The 12,858-nt window shown below is 47.5% G+C and overlaps 1 pseudogene; it reads right to left on the reverse strand.

Moving 5' to 3' along the window:
* Positions 1-1,269: 1,269 nt before the first annotated feature.
* On the reverse strand, positions 1,270-10,838 carry LOC140220259 (uncharacterized; annotated as a pseudogene).
* Between the last annotated feature and the right edge of the window lie 2,020 nt (positions 10,839-12,858).

Below are 12,858 nucleotides of genomic sequence, written 5' to 3' on the forward strand. Positions count from 1 at the left end.
AAAGACATCCAAAGAATATGACTTCTCATTATCAGTTAATTCAGCCATAGCATCCACTTGATCAACACACTTCTCAACTGAAAATTCTTCATCACACCTTTTCCTTTCTTCAAGAGCTTGCAAAGTTTTGCTATTTTGGCTCTTTTTAAAATCCACATATCCTTGAAGAGCTGATCCAATGTGACTTTGCTTACGCTTTCTCCCACTTCCACCTTCTTCCTATCTTGAATCTTGAGCTTTATTGTGTTCACTATGTGCACTAGAAGTCTCTTGGCCATCGAAACTCGAAGCAAATGGATTAGTACCCAAGTGACTGCAGCTTTGTTTAGAGTTACTTCTTTCAACAGGAGGTGCAGGAGGAGGAAGAGCAGAAGGTGCAGCAAGAGGAAGAGCAGGAGGTGCAGGAGGAGAAGGTGGATCCACTTGCTTGGTTGATGTGAAGTTTAGTTTTCCTGTAGCAACACTTCCTATTTTCAAGAGACAATTGGAACTCATATTACAACCACTAAATTGTTTGATGCTGAAAGCAATAAATTAAGCTATGCAAGTGAGAAATCTTCACTTTCATATAGTGCTTCCAATTAGTAAAAGAGAGAAAATGGCTTTTTGCGGAACTTTGATACTCTAGGGTAATTCTGTGCAACATAAAACTATAATTAGTTCTCAATGGTAACTTAGCTACTTCTGAGCATATTTTGTACTTCTAAACAGGAAATGGCTTATCTTAATTAGTTTTTCCCAGACTTTTGAATATGCAAGTATCATACACATATATTCATTCCAGCCATTCCCACTTTCACTTTTAGCATCTCTTAGTGCCTTGTAGTTAGCTTTGAGCTCCTTCTTCTTCTCCTGCACCGCTGCTTTGTGAAATGAGCTATGGGAAACTTCTCATTGAACTTGGTGGTAATAACCCTCCAGTCCTTCGATACCCAACCATTTTGACCTTTATATTTGGGGTTATCTTTGTAGTCATATAATATTTCAACATATCAAAAAAAGACCTTCCTCATAAGTGGAGTTCCAAGAAGCCCTATCAACATCTCCTGCCATGGTTGCATTTCCCAAAACATGTTAAGATGAAGTTGACAGAAACATGAATGCAAGTTCAAGGTGTTTCAAAAAAACAAATTCAAGTACAAGGATAATAATTGCATTAAATAAAGGCATTGATTACAATAATGTTTGCAGTAGAAAGTTCCAAAATTACATAAGCAAATCATACACAAACTAGAGAAACCATACTCCTCTAAAAGACATTATTCTAAACTAATTATTATTATTATAAGTAGCCCACATTTGGTGTGCGATCTGATCTCATAGAGTATTGCCATCACTTGACTCCACCTCACTTGGATAGTTGTTGTCCCCCTTTGTCGGACATACACCCTAGGCCCACGAGTAAGCCCTGAACGGCCCACCAAGGGGCGTACTCAGACATGGTCAAGACAAGGGGGCTATGCAGCAATAGGCGTATCCCAGTCAGACTAGTTAAGTATGTGTATGGAAACTACTCGGGTCATACAGAGTAGGACTGTGTAATTGTACTCGACTAGGATTCAGACTTGTAACCCTGCCCTCCCATTTATATAAGGGCGGGCAGGGACCCCCCTCCAGAACAACTCCAATTCATCTAAGATCAATACAACCAAACACACAGGATGTAGGGTATTACGCGATCTAGCGGCCCGAACCTGTATAAATCGTGTTCCTTACATCACCATCGACTCCTTGATTCTCGATGGCCCTTACCGCACAAAAGACCACCTAGGGTACCCCCTAGGTAGGTTGCCGGTCTAAAACACCGACAACTGGCGTGCCAGGTAGGGGTGCTCGTCGAGTTTCTCAGCGTGAGCTCGATGGCACCCGTTGTTTTCAAGCCTATCTTCACCATCGAAGCAGGCGCAACCTTTGTTTTTGGATCCTGGCTCTTCGTCGCCGACGGTGCTGGATTGTTCTGGCGCCAGATCATCAACGTCCAGGAGAAGAAATCGGAGGATTCGGTCGAGAAAAACCAAAATTTCAAAGTCAACAATCCCGAGTTCGACTACGCATCGGACCCGACCTCAGTTCAGACTAGTCAGTCCCAGTCACTTCCCAAATCGACTTCGACTCCAAAATGGATCCCATACAGACTCCACAATGCAGCCGAAGTCTACCAAAGTTTCCTCACTCGAACTCAACTCGAACACGGGAAAGATGAAGACGACGACTCTGACTCAGACTATCTCCTAGAGCTCCCACTAACAGGACCAGCCAAAGGACTGGTAATAACTTCAACATCACAAGGCATATTCGTACACTGGATAGGAATGAGACCATCCCTCCTTGCCCGCGACTACGAGTCGCGCCTTGTCGCTCATATAGACAACCTCCCATACCAAGAAGGCGTCCCACTCACTTCAAGCCGCGATGAAAGTTCCACAGAAATTGCAACATCAAGCTTTGGAAGGTACTACCCAGACAGAGAAGCCTTTGTTATTACTCAAAATAACAACTCGGGTACTAGCCAGCAGAGAACTCCCCGGCGACTAGCACAACTCAACAATGTCTCAGAAGACGAGTCAACAACTAACGCCCCACAAGATGAAACCTCCGATCAAAGGAAAGAAAGAAGGGTGTGCAATGCTACTCGGGCTGAGCGATGACAAACGCTGGCTACAAACATTCCCATCACAAACCTCGAAAGAGCATTTGACACAGTACAGGCTCAAGAAAACAACACTCCACTCGCAGCAATTGCCTCTATCAACCTTATATCAACGCTCACACCTCAAGACAGAGACAACGAAGTCACAGCTCAACTTGCGCAGCGAGGCAACGGACTAATCGCACAACTCGCAGAACAAGCTTACAAGCTACTCGACAAAGAATCACCAATCCCGTCTGTTCCCCGCATCGTAGTTCATCAAGAAGGCAGTAGAGATGCTGCAGCCAACAACAACGAAGTACAAAGGAACGACAACGAAGTTGTAAACCAACCAAGGCAACACAACCAAGGTCTGAGTAAACACAATGCCCCAATACGCCAGAAGGACGTTGGAGAAGTCAGCTGCACCAACTCCGTGAAAAGTCCTCGCCCCACTCGGAAAAATCATGAAATATCAAATTTCAGTGATCTACGAGAAATAATCAACAGTCGACGTGAGCGAGAAGTCGACAACTACAACCACTTTCCTGCTTTCACAAACCGGGTAATGAGGACAAGACTACCCGAGAAGTTCAAACCAACAGGAATCACCAAATATGACGGCAAGCAAGACCCAATTCAATAGCTCCGATGCTACTCTTTAGCAGTGCAGGCAGTTGGGGGTAATAACGACACCAAAGTCATCCACTTTCCCATATGCATGGAACTCGCACCGCTGACATGGCTTGAGTCACTCAAACCTAGATCAATCGACTCTTGGGCAGATTTGACAAAGGCTTTCACCAACAATTATGCCGGCTCCATGGCTAGACCGGGCAACAAGATCGACCTGAGTCAGATAAAACAGAAAGAAGGTGAAACACTACGTGACTACTTGCGACGATTCTTCGAAAAGAATGTTACTATAGTTGACATTTCAGAAACAGACGTCATCGAGTGCTTCCAGAATGGATTCTATGATCGACGAACATACCAAGACTTCGGCAGACGATGACCATCTAATGTCAAAGACCTCAAAGTCATGGTACAACAATGGGCAGATGAAGAGGACAAAGAGCGAGAATGGTTCGGCTCTCATCGCAACCGTGGACACGACAACAACAACAATGATCAGGATAGAACTCGACACAATGATACTCAAAACAACTTTTTGAATAATCAAAATCGCAAACGGAAACCCGACAACACCATTGCTTTCATAACTAACTCCGGGAAAAAGGGATCCCGCAAAAACGATGAAGGGCCAACCTTGACCGAACTACTCAAAAAACAGTGCCCATGGCACCCGACTAGCAAGCGTCATGTGGCAATCTCCTTCAGTAGAACAATATGATGAAGAAATAGCAGAAGAAACAAGACGCACGGATCTGGACAGCCTAGAAGAAACAAGATGCACAGCATTAGTTCAATTAGCCAGATACCTTGACGGGTTAAGACGATACCACGACCGCAATGTCAAGGAACGGTCCTTCAACTTAGGCGACATGGTCCTCAAACGAATCCAAGACACGTTAGGGTTGCATAAACTCAATTCACCATGGGAAGGTCCTTACATTGTATCCAAGGTTACAGGACCCGGATCTTACAGACTACAAGAACTTTCAGGAGAACAAGTACCAAACTCTTGGAATATATAGTACCTCTGTCGCTACTACCCTTAGTAGACAAAAGAACTCGAGTTATTACTTCAAGCAGAAACTCATTTCAACTACTCGAGCTAGCAGCTCGACTACCGACTACAAGATATACTACTCTTGACACCAGACTACCAACTCAACAGGCATTCCAGCTCTAGTACAAAGCCTCAAGGGCAGAGTAATTTTTTACTTAAGTCCGAAGACAAATCAAAAAGTTACATACAAGTAAAGGTACTCGAAATAGAATACAAAAAGACTACAAGCAATTGCCTACTGGCGGGCTTCATTTAAGCCTCAGGCTTTTACAATATCACAAGGCCACTCAGGTCTGCCGACTACAATGGGAAGGGCCCACACGCAAGGAAGCTGCGCAAAACGCAGCCATACCCAGGTCCTCTACCCAAGGCAACACCAGGTACTCCTGCACCGCCGCTGCCTTGACAGCGGCAATGATGAATCCCACGTGCCGCGCAAAAAAGGAAACAAGGCTGCTCTTTTGCTAGCCTTGTCGACCCGACCCACATTGCGGCAACACCTCCTCCTCTAAGAGAGCAGGATAAAGACCGCGACACTCATCACCCATCACTCGCGAGTTCCAGTGCGTACCAGGCTGGATCACGAGCTGCAAGATGAGACGCGCGATGAAACCTCCTACGAGGATTCATCTAGCATCGCGGCTATCCCTACGAGTGCTAGAGTCTGTGGAGGGAAGGTGGCCCCAATCTACGAGGAATCTTCTAGCACCGGTGTACTCTTTGAAGGCTCTCTACACTCAAACAATAGCAACCGGAGGCAATCCATCGCTACTCAAAGCCTGATGCAGGTCGATCTCCATGGCGGTCTATTTATAGCCAAGCGCTACAACCGTCAACCACCCAGGAGTTACTATACGCCCATGATCGACGAGTCTGGATGACCTCTGACTCTGCCCACATGAAAGCATTCATGCCACAAAGGATAAAAGAGTATAGTACACCCGTGCACCCCCCATTCAAAGAGTAAAAAGCAGAATACTCGACAAAAGTGCGACTACCCAAACTCAACACTCGGAACTGCTCCAAATAACAAAGGATGGACAAGTGTTCATTTTTCAAACAAAATATTGTTCCAAAGTACTCGGCAGCTTACAAGAGTACACAAAAGCCTAAGGCTCCTCCAAAGATACAAAATCAGACATCTTCGACGCAATTGGTTCAACCTCCTCGAGGTACTGCGTATAAGCCTCCTCCGTGCAGTTGCGAGCAACGCCATCACCAGCCGCCGTCAAATCTGCTCTCGGGTAATAGGACTTGACCACAGCAAGGACTTGTTTACATACAGCCTTACAGAGGCTAGCTACCTCACCCGGAGCAACCTTCAAGCGCTCGACTGGTGAACGCGGTCCTGCGTCCTCTTCAAGAGGAGCAATGGCATTCACCAAGTCCTGAGCGGCATCAGTTAACTCTTGAAGCTCGCCGTGAAGTCTTCCTATGGTCTGGCCATGATCTCTATAGGCCACCATGGCCATAGCAAGCATCACTCCATTCTGGTTTTTCCTGTCTCGCTGATGCTCGCAGGCAGCCTGCGCTTCAGTCAGTGCAACCCAAAGATGATTAGCCTCATCAGCTACTCGGTCATGCGCGTTCCTCCAGTCAAGGAGTTGGCTACTCGCAGCAACCTCCTTCCTCTTGAGCTCTGCAAAAATGATCAAGTTCAAACAACCGACTACAGTCGGACATATTCGAAGAATGGAAAGTACTCACCTTGATATTTCTTATTCAATGACTTATAGAGGCTCTCCAATTTTTCTTGCAAAACTTCGTGGTCTAACCACTCAACGGCAAAAGATTTCGCAGCATCTTCATGAACCCTCAAAGATTCTGTAAGCTCGGCACACTCCCGCTCCAATTGTTCATTCTATTCATGAAGGGCCCGAGCATTCCTCTGAGTCTTGTCATATAGATCCTGCAAGGAAAAGCAAATGGATAAGTCTCTTAGCAACAAACAGACAGACAAGAGAAATAACACACCTGAAAGCTTTGCATAGCTCTCATAAACTCCAACTCTGACGGAAGCCCGAGTATTGGACCTTGAGCACTCTTCACAACATGAGGAGTCGTACCCAAGGCTGTACCTAAAAGCGACGAACATTAGTCAACACAATACTACGACTACAACACCAGTATCCCGAGTACATACCCGGTGCAGTCGCCTCTTTGGCCTTTGCCACATCAACCAACGCCAAAACTTCTCCAGTAGACGTCGACGGGGTCCACCTCCAGAACCTAAAGCAACTGAAGGATCCTCCACCAAGCAGATCACTTCCTGAAGCATGGACATAGTGGCACCAAGATGACTAGCATCAACTCCGGATACATCATCAACAGACAGATCGTCCAAGAGAGCAGAAAAAGTTGTCGGGGGACAAGACTCTACTCCTGCCTCTACAGGGATAGTCTCCTCCACATCCCTACATCAAAATACAAAGTCACCACACGACTTCCAGAAAGTTTGAAGATACACACCAAGAATAAAAAACTCACCGAGTTGATCGTGGCAGCAATCACACACGTTTTTTCTCAGCAATAGGCATCCGAGTACTCGGCACCGCAGGAGCAGCGGAAGGTGCAGTCTTTTTGCTAAGTCCTGCAAAAAACAGGGTCACGACTACAATAAACTCAGACTAACAAAAATAGTCGGGGGGAAAGCTCACCACTAGCGATCACATTGGATAACAAAGAGCCAGTAGCAACTACTGGCGATACTCCCTTCGCAACATCCACCACTCCAGCAGGCAAACCCAGAACTGCCTGGTCAGGGACCGGTAGCGCGGTAGCCAAAGAAGTCTAGACTGTTAGCTCAGGGGCTGCTCCAGCATCCGCTGGCGGCACCTCCCCTGGCACCTCTTTTACAGACGCAACATCAACATCATCGGCGGTTGCGGCCACCTCATCAGAAGTTGCTTCATCATCACCAAGGGTCGCGTCAACAACCTTTTCAGATAAATAAAGTGATCAAGAGGGTACAGGAAAAAATCTACCAGTTACCAATAAATACACGACTACATACCTTGGTACCCTGAGACTTCTCAGGAGTCGAAGTCGAGGCAGACTTAGCAGCAGACTTCTTGTGGACTACTCGGCGTTTCTTCACAGGAGGAGAAGGCTCGTCCTCTGACTCTTCAACAACCGACTCTTCCTCGGAGTACGCCAGATAGCCAGCAAGAACCCGAGACTACAAAAAGAAAAATTATTGTTACTCAAACAACCTCCCAAAAAGCTCAAAAGGTACAAGTCAAGTAAAAGACCATACCTCTTGTGGCTGATACCAGGCATCAAACTGGCGAAAAGCTGAAGGAACAACTAGTACTCCTTGATAGTTCCTGAAGAACTTGGCCAGCAGCGCCTCCACATCATCGTCAGAAATGTCATCAGGAGACATACGTGACAAGTCATTAAAACCTGAGTACTGCCCACCCGGGTGAGCCCGCTTCTGCAAAGGCTGCACTCTCCTCTTCAGAAATCTGGCCGCCACATTAATTCCAGTCAAACCTAGGGCCTTCAACTTGGCAATCTGGGTCAGCAAGCTGTCGATCTCAGGAGAATCTTCAGGTTCGCTGACCCAGTTCTCTGCATGCTTCAGGGCGTGACATGTGACTACCGGCAAGCGAGGCTCATGGTTTCCAATGTAGAACCACTTCCTTTTCCACTCCCCATGGGAATCAGTCAAATTATAATCAAGATAGGCGCCCGAGTTCCTAAGTTGGAACCCTGCACCTCCAAAAACCTCTGTCCTAATGGCACTAGGCTGAGGCTTGCAACGAAACAATTTCCTAAATAGCTCAAGGCTAGGAGGAATGCCCAAGTAAACTTCACACAAGTGTACAAAAATGGACATATGCAACACAACATTGGGATTCAAGTGAACGAGCTGAAGCTTGTAGTACTCGAGGATACCTCTGAAGAAGTTGGAGGTAGGCACTGCCAGTCCCCTCTCCACAAAGTGTGCAAGCATGACTGGCTCATTCGGATGCTTCTCGAACTGACACGCGTTAGCAAAGGCAGGCCTCCACTCGAGTACCTCCTTTGGCTGCAGAAACTTGGCGTCGACAAGCGCCTGAACGACCGCCTCCTTCATCACGGAGTTCTGCCACGTCACTCCAGGCGGTGGCGGCGCAGTCTGGTTCTTTGGACCCACCTTCGGCACCGGCAACACCAACTCCTTCCTTTTCTTTGATTTCACCTTACCCGCCGCCGGAGCTTTTGCCTGAGACTTTTCGGGTTTCTTCCCCATCTTCTTGGTGCGCATCCGCTGACTTCAGCCGCAGCAAGGAAAAATGCGGTCAACCTCAGATCTATCTCAAAGAGCAATAGCAATGGCGGCGGTGGTGCTGGAAGATCGTGATGGTGCAAAAGAGGAACAGAACAACGGGGCGAAGAAGAAAAATAGATCTGCTCCAATGAAACGTAACCCTAACCGAAAGGGGGCCCTCCAATTCTATCTCCCCCGCCTCTGGATTCCAAGCGTCAGTTACGCAACGGATAGGTTTAAAACAGATTTATTGCCATAACACCCAACGGCTACTCCTACCAACGGGTTTTGACCACTTCATCGACAAAAATCGCCTAAGTGCTTGGGGGTTGCGGGTACCGTACCCGATGGTCAGAATTTGCTTTTTCAGATTACCAGAGTAAAATAGCCAAGAAGCAGGATTGACCCTAAGCCTGACTCTTCGACTCAACCTAAGGCTCAGGGATACTCCATATGGAGTGCGATTGTCATCGCACTACCACATAAAATTCTTGGAATAGAAGCAACTCAAAGGAGCAAGAAGAGTACCTTTCATCCACGCGACAATACTCGCGCACTTTGGACACTACAACCTCTACGAAGAACTACTCGGATGGTGCCCACAGTACTCATGGCTGTGGCGCACGACTACAAAGTACTCGGGGGCTTGTCGGGCATACACCCCAGGCCCACGAGTAGGCCCTGAACGGCCCACCAAGGGACCTACTCGGACATGGTCAAGACCAGAGGGCTACGCAGCAATAGGCGTATCCTACTCAGACTAGTTAAGTATGTGTATGGAAACTACTCGGGTCATACCGAGTAGGACTCTGTAATTGTACTCGACTAGGATTCAGACTTGTAACCCTACCCTCCCGTGTATATAAGGGCGGGCAGGGACCCCCCCTCAAGAACAACTCCAATTCATCTAAGATCAATACAACCAAACACACAGGACGTAGGGTATTATGCGATCTAGTGGTCCCAACCTGTCTAAATCGTGTTCCTTGCATCACCATCGACTCCTTGATTCTCGACGTCCCTTACCGCACAAAAGACCACCTAGGGTACCCCCTAGGCGGGTTGCCGGTCTAAAACACCGATACCCTTCAACACGTCAACATATTGATCTGTTGAGATATACTCTAGTTGGTCATCCACCCATCCCTCTTGACCATTTTGGCCTCTAATTATATTGTGAAATGCAACTGCTGCAGTTGCAATCTTGATTTGATTTTCTATGGGATGGAAAGTGCCTACTTTCATAATCGGGAACCTCTTCTTTAGAACACCAATGGCCCTCTCTATATAGTTCCGAAGTAATGCATGACAATGGTTGAACAGTTCTTTGTAGTTTGCATAACCACTTTGAGACGAACGACGCCTTCTAAGCTCCCTAAGATGGTACCAAACTCCTCGATATGTGGCAATAAAGGCGTTATATTTGTGTACCCACCATCTACAAGATAGAAATTTTCCTCTGGCACACTAAATCCTTTGATAACAGTAGATCTAAGGACTCCTGCATCTGATGCTGATCCTTCCCATCCACATGAAATGAATGTGAAGTTAAGGTTGAAGTTACAGGCTAACATAACATTCTATGATAGGGTTTCTTTCCTATTTCTGTAGGGAGGGGTCGTGTCTTCTGCAACGATGATTGGTATATGAGTGCCATCGATTGCACCAATTCAATTCTGCACAAAAGGAAAGAAATTAAGGACTTGGCACGCAAGGAAAGAAAAGATTGGAGAAAGGATTATGTCTAGTAGTGTTAATGCCCCACCTGAAAGAAAACAAGGATCTGTCGCGATTCCGATATGAGTTTGGACAAAACTTGGAAGTCTCACAAATCGATGAGTTCAAGCAAGAATTATTTCGAAAACTTCTGTTATTTTCCAATGGATCGTCTCGCCGCTGTGTTGAAAAGGTTTCTGTAGCCTTTGGTTGCTAGCATTGTGTAAGAGCATGAACATGAACATCCCAAGCTGCTCCTCAATAGCAACACCTCGTGTGTCACGGAGCAAATTATCCCTTCTAAGAAAGTCCGCTATGATTTTAAATATTTCAGGCTCCATTCGGAACTTAACTTTACACCAACTCGGGTACCCTTCAAGGATTTCCTTAACCTTTTTGGCACCAGGAAGAGAAGATGTGTGCACAGGCATTTTCTCTTCTTGTAAGTATAGAATTATGACATGAACAAATACAAGAAATAGCTCATCATCCTCTTCCTCCTCCTCCAACAAGAACTGCCTAACTTGCTCCTCCCAATATCCCATTATCTAGTGTATGTATATATAAATCATATTCTTAATTAGCACAATGAATTAATCATTTCAGTAAACATGATGGAAAAACTTTGATACTTAGCACAAAATTGACATGACACAGGCTAAGACATATATAGTACTACAGACTAAGACATAAATGAGCACGTAGGTCCGGATAATCAGCAGGTATTAACAGGCACGAAATTGATTGGCCTTTTATTCAACTGAATCTAGTGCAGGCAGACATGCATTACTCAAGAAATATTGTATACAGTTCTGAACGAAGTACCACAGGGTAGAAAGAACATGTCCGCATGCCTCACTACACATCCATGCTACTGTTCTTTGATGTTCTACTATGATGAACAAGCACCAGTAGCATCAGCTAGACAAAAAAAAATGAAGAGAAACACAGGAGTAGCAAGCACACCTGGGGATCTTGATGACCTGACGTTGAAGTGGTACACAGTCGAACAAGATCCTAAGTCTGGAGCGGGAGATCAACCTGGGAAAGGAGCACGTTGCGCCCACACCAGGATTAGCAGCCTCAAATCGTCATCAGTTCGTGGCCGCAACTATTCTTCACGAGATCTACAAGAAATGTGAGGGGAGAAGAGGAGAAACCCTGACGGGTCAGCAAGATATAGGCCCTGTTTGTATACGCTTTTCTGGAACTCGCTTATCTGACAAGCAAGCTTATCTGATAAGCCTGCTGCCTGGAGAATCTGCTGTCTGAATAAGCAGGGTGTTTGGCAATCCTGATTATTTTGTGTCGATTGTCTGTCCAAGTTGGTAAATTGACCTGAATGCCCCTAAGACTGATAATAGCTCATTTTTGCTGCTTGCTATGCTCTAGATTACACCGTATGCTATTCATCTGGTCAAGAGGCTATAGCCCCCTTCAGATTAGCTAGAGTTAACAGAAAGTTGCTAAACTACCCAAACTTGCCAAGTCCAATTTCAACCATCCAAACCGAGGCGGCTCTGGCGTCCGGCGGCGGGGGCGGCGCCCAGGCAGTAGGGGCGTCCGGCAGCGGGGCGGCACCCAGGCGGCAGGGGAGTCCGGCGGTGGGGGCGTCCGGCGGCGGGGCGGCGCCTAGGCGGCAGGAGAGTCCGGCGGCGGGGCCGGATCCCAGGGGGCAGGAGCGTCGAGCGGCGGAGGCGACGCCCAGGCGGCCCGCGGCGGGGGCGTCCGGCGGCGGGGCGGCCCGCGGCGGGGGCCTGGCAGGGGCGGCCGGCGGAGGTAGGGAGGCAGGCCGGGCAACCCGAGTGGCGGCGGCGGGATCTGCAGCGGCGGCGGTCGCCTGGAGGCGGCGTTGCCCGAGGGTAGCCAGGGGAAAAATGCTCCGCTTGCCCCAGAAGCGTCTCCAGACCCGCGTAGGAGATAAGCTGGGTCCTAGTTCAATTCCAGATTTTCCACTAAGCGGCTTACGTGACAAGCGGGGAATAAGCAAGGCATTTGGGTGGGTTTATCGCTTATTTTCACCAATAAGCGGGAAATAAGCGACTCCAAATAGGCCCATAGGCGGAGGCGGACTCACCTGATGCGGCGCCGGAGTTGGAGGCGGGTGGTGGCAGCGCAGTCGGCGATGGAGGAGACGCAGCAGAAGCGATGGCGGAGGGGAAGATCTGGTGGTGGCAGCGTTATTGCTCGCTGCAGACTCGAGGAGGAGAGAACGAGTCGCACGAGACAGGGAAAGTTGCCTGACCTCTGTAGGCCGGGCATTTTTTCCACGCGGAAACTAGGCTCGATTGGGCTGGAGTCCCTCGCGTTGCAGGCTTCCAAATGCGCAAGTTGGATGCCGCGTGGAAATTTTCCACATGGGCTTCCAACGCGGGAAATGATCGAGTTTCCTGTGGGGAAGTGGGCTGCCAAAGGAGTCCTGATTGGGATATTTTCAAAATTCAGATTTTCACAAATGACAGTACTATTTGCTAACAATGTGGGCCACGGCAATAAATTGCATGGACAACAAGGAGCCATCGTGACAACCATTGGAGGACTAATGAAAAAAAGCTGGTTTGCATT

This window comes from Setaria viridis, chromosome 8, assembly GCF_005286985.2.
Source record: "Setaria viridis chromosome 8, Setaria_viridis_v4.0, whole genome shotgun sequence".
Lineage (NCBI taxonomy): Eukaryota > Viridiplantae > Streptophyta > Magnoliopsida > Poales > Poaceae > Setaria > Setaria viridis.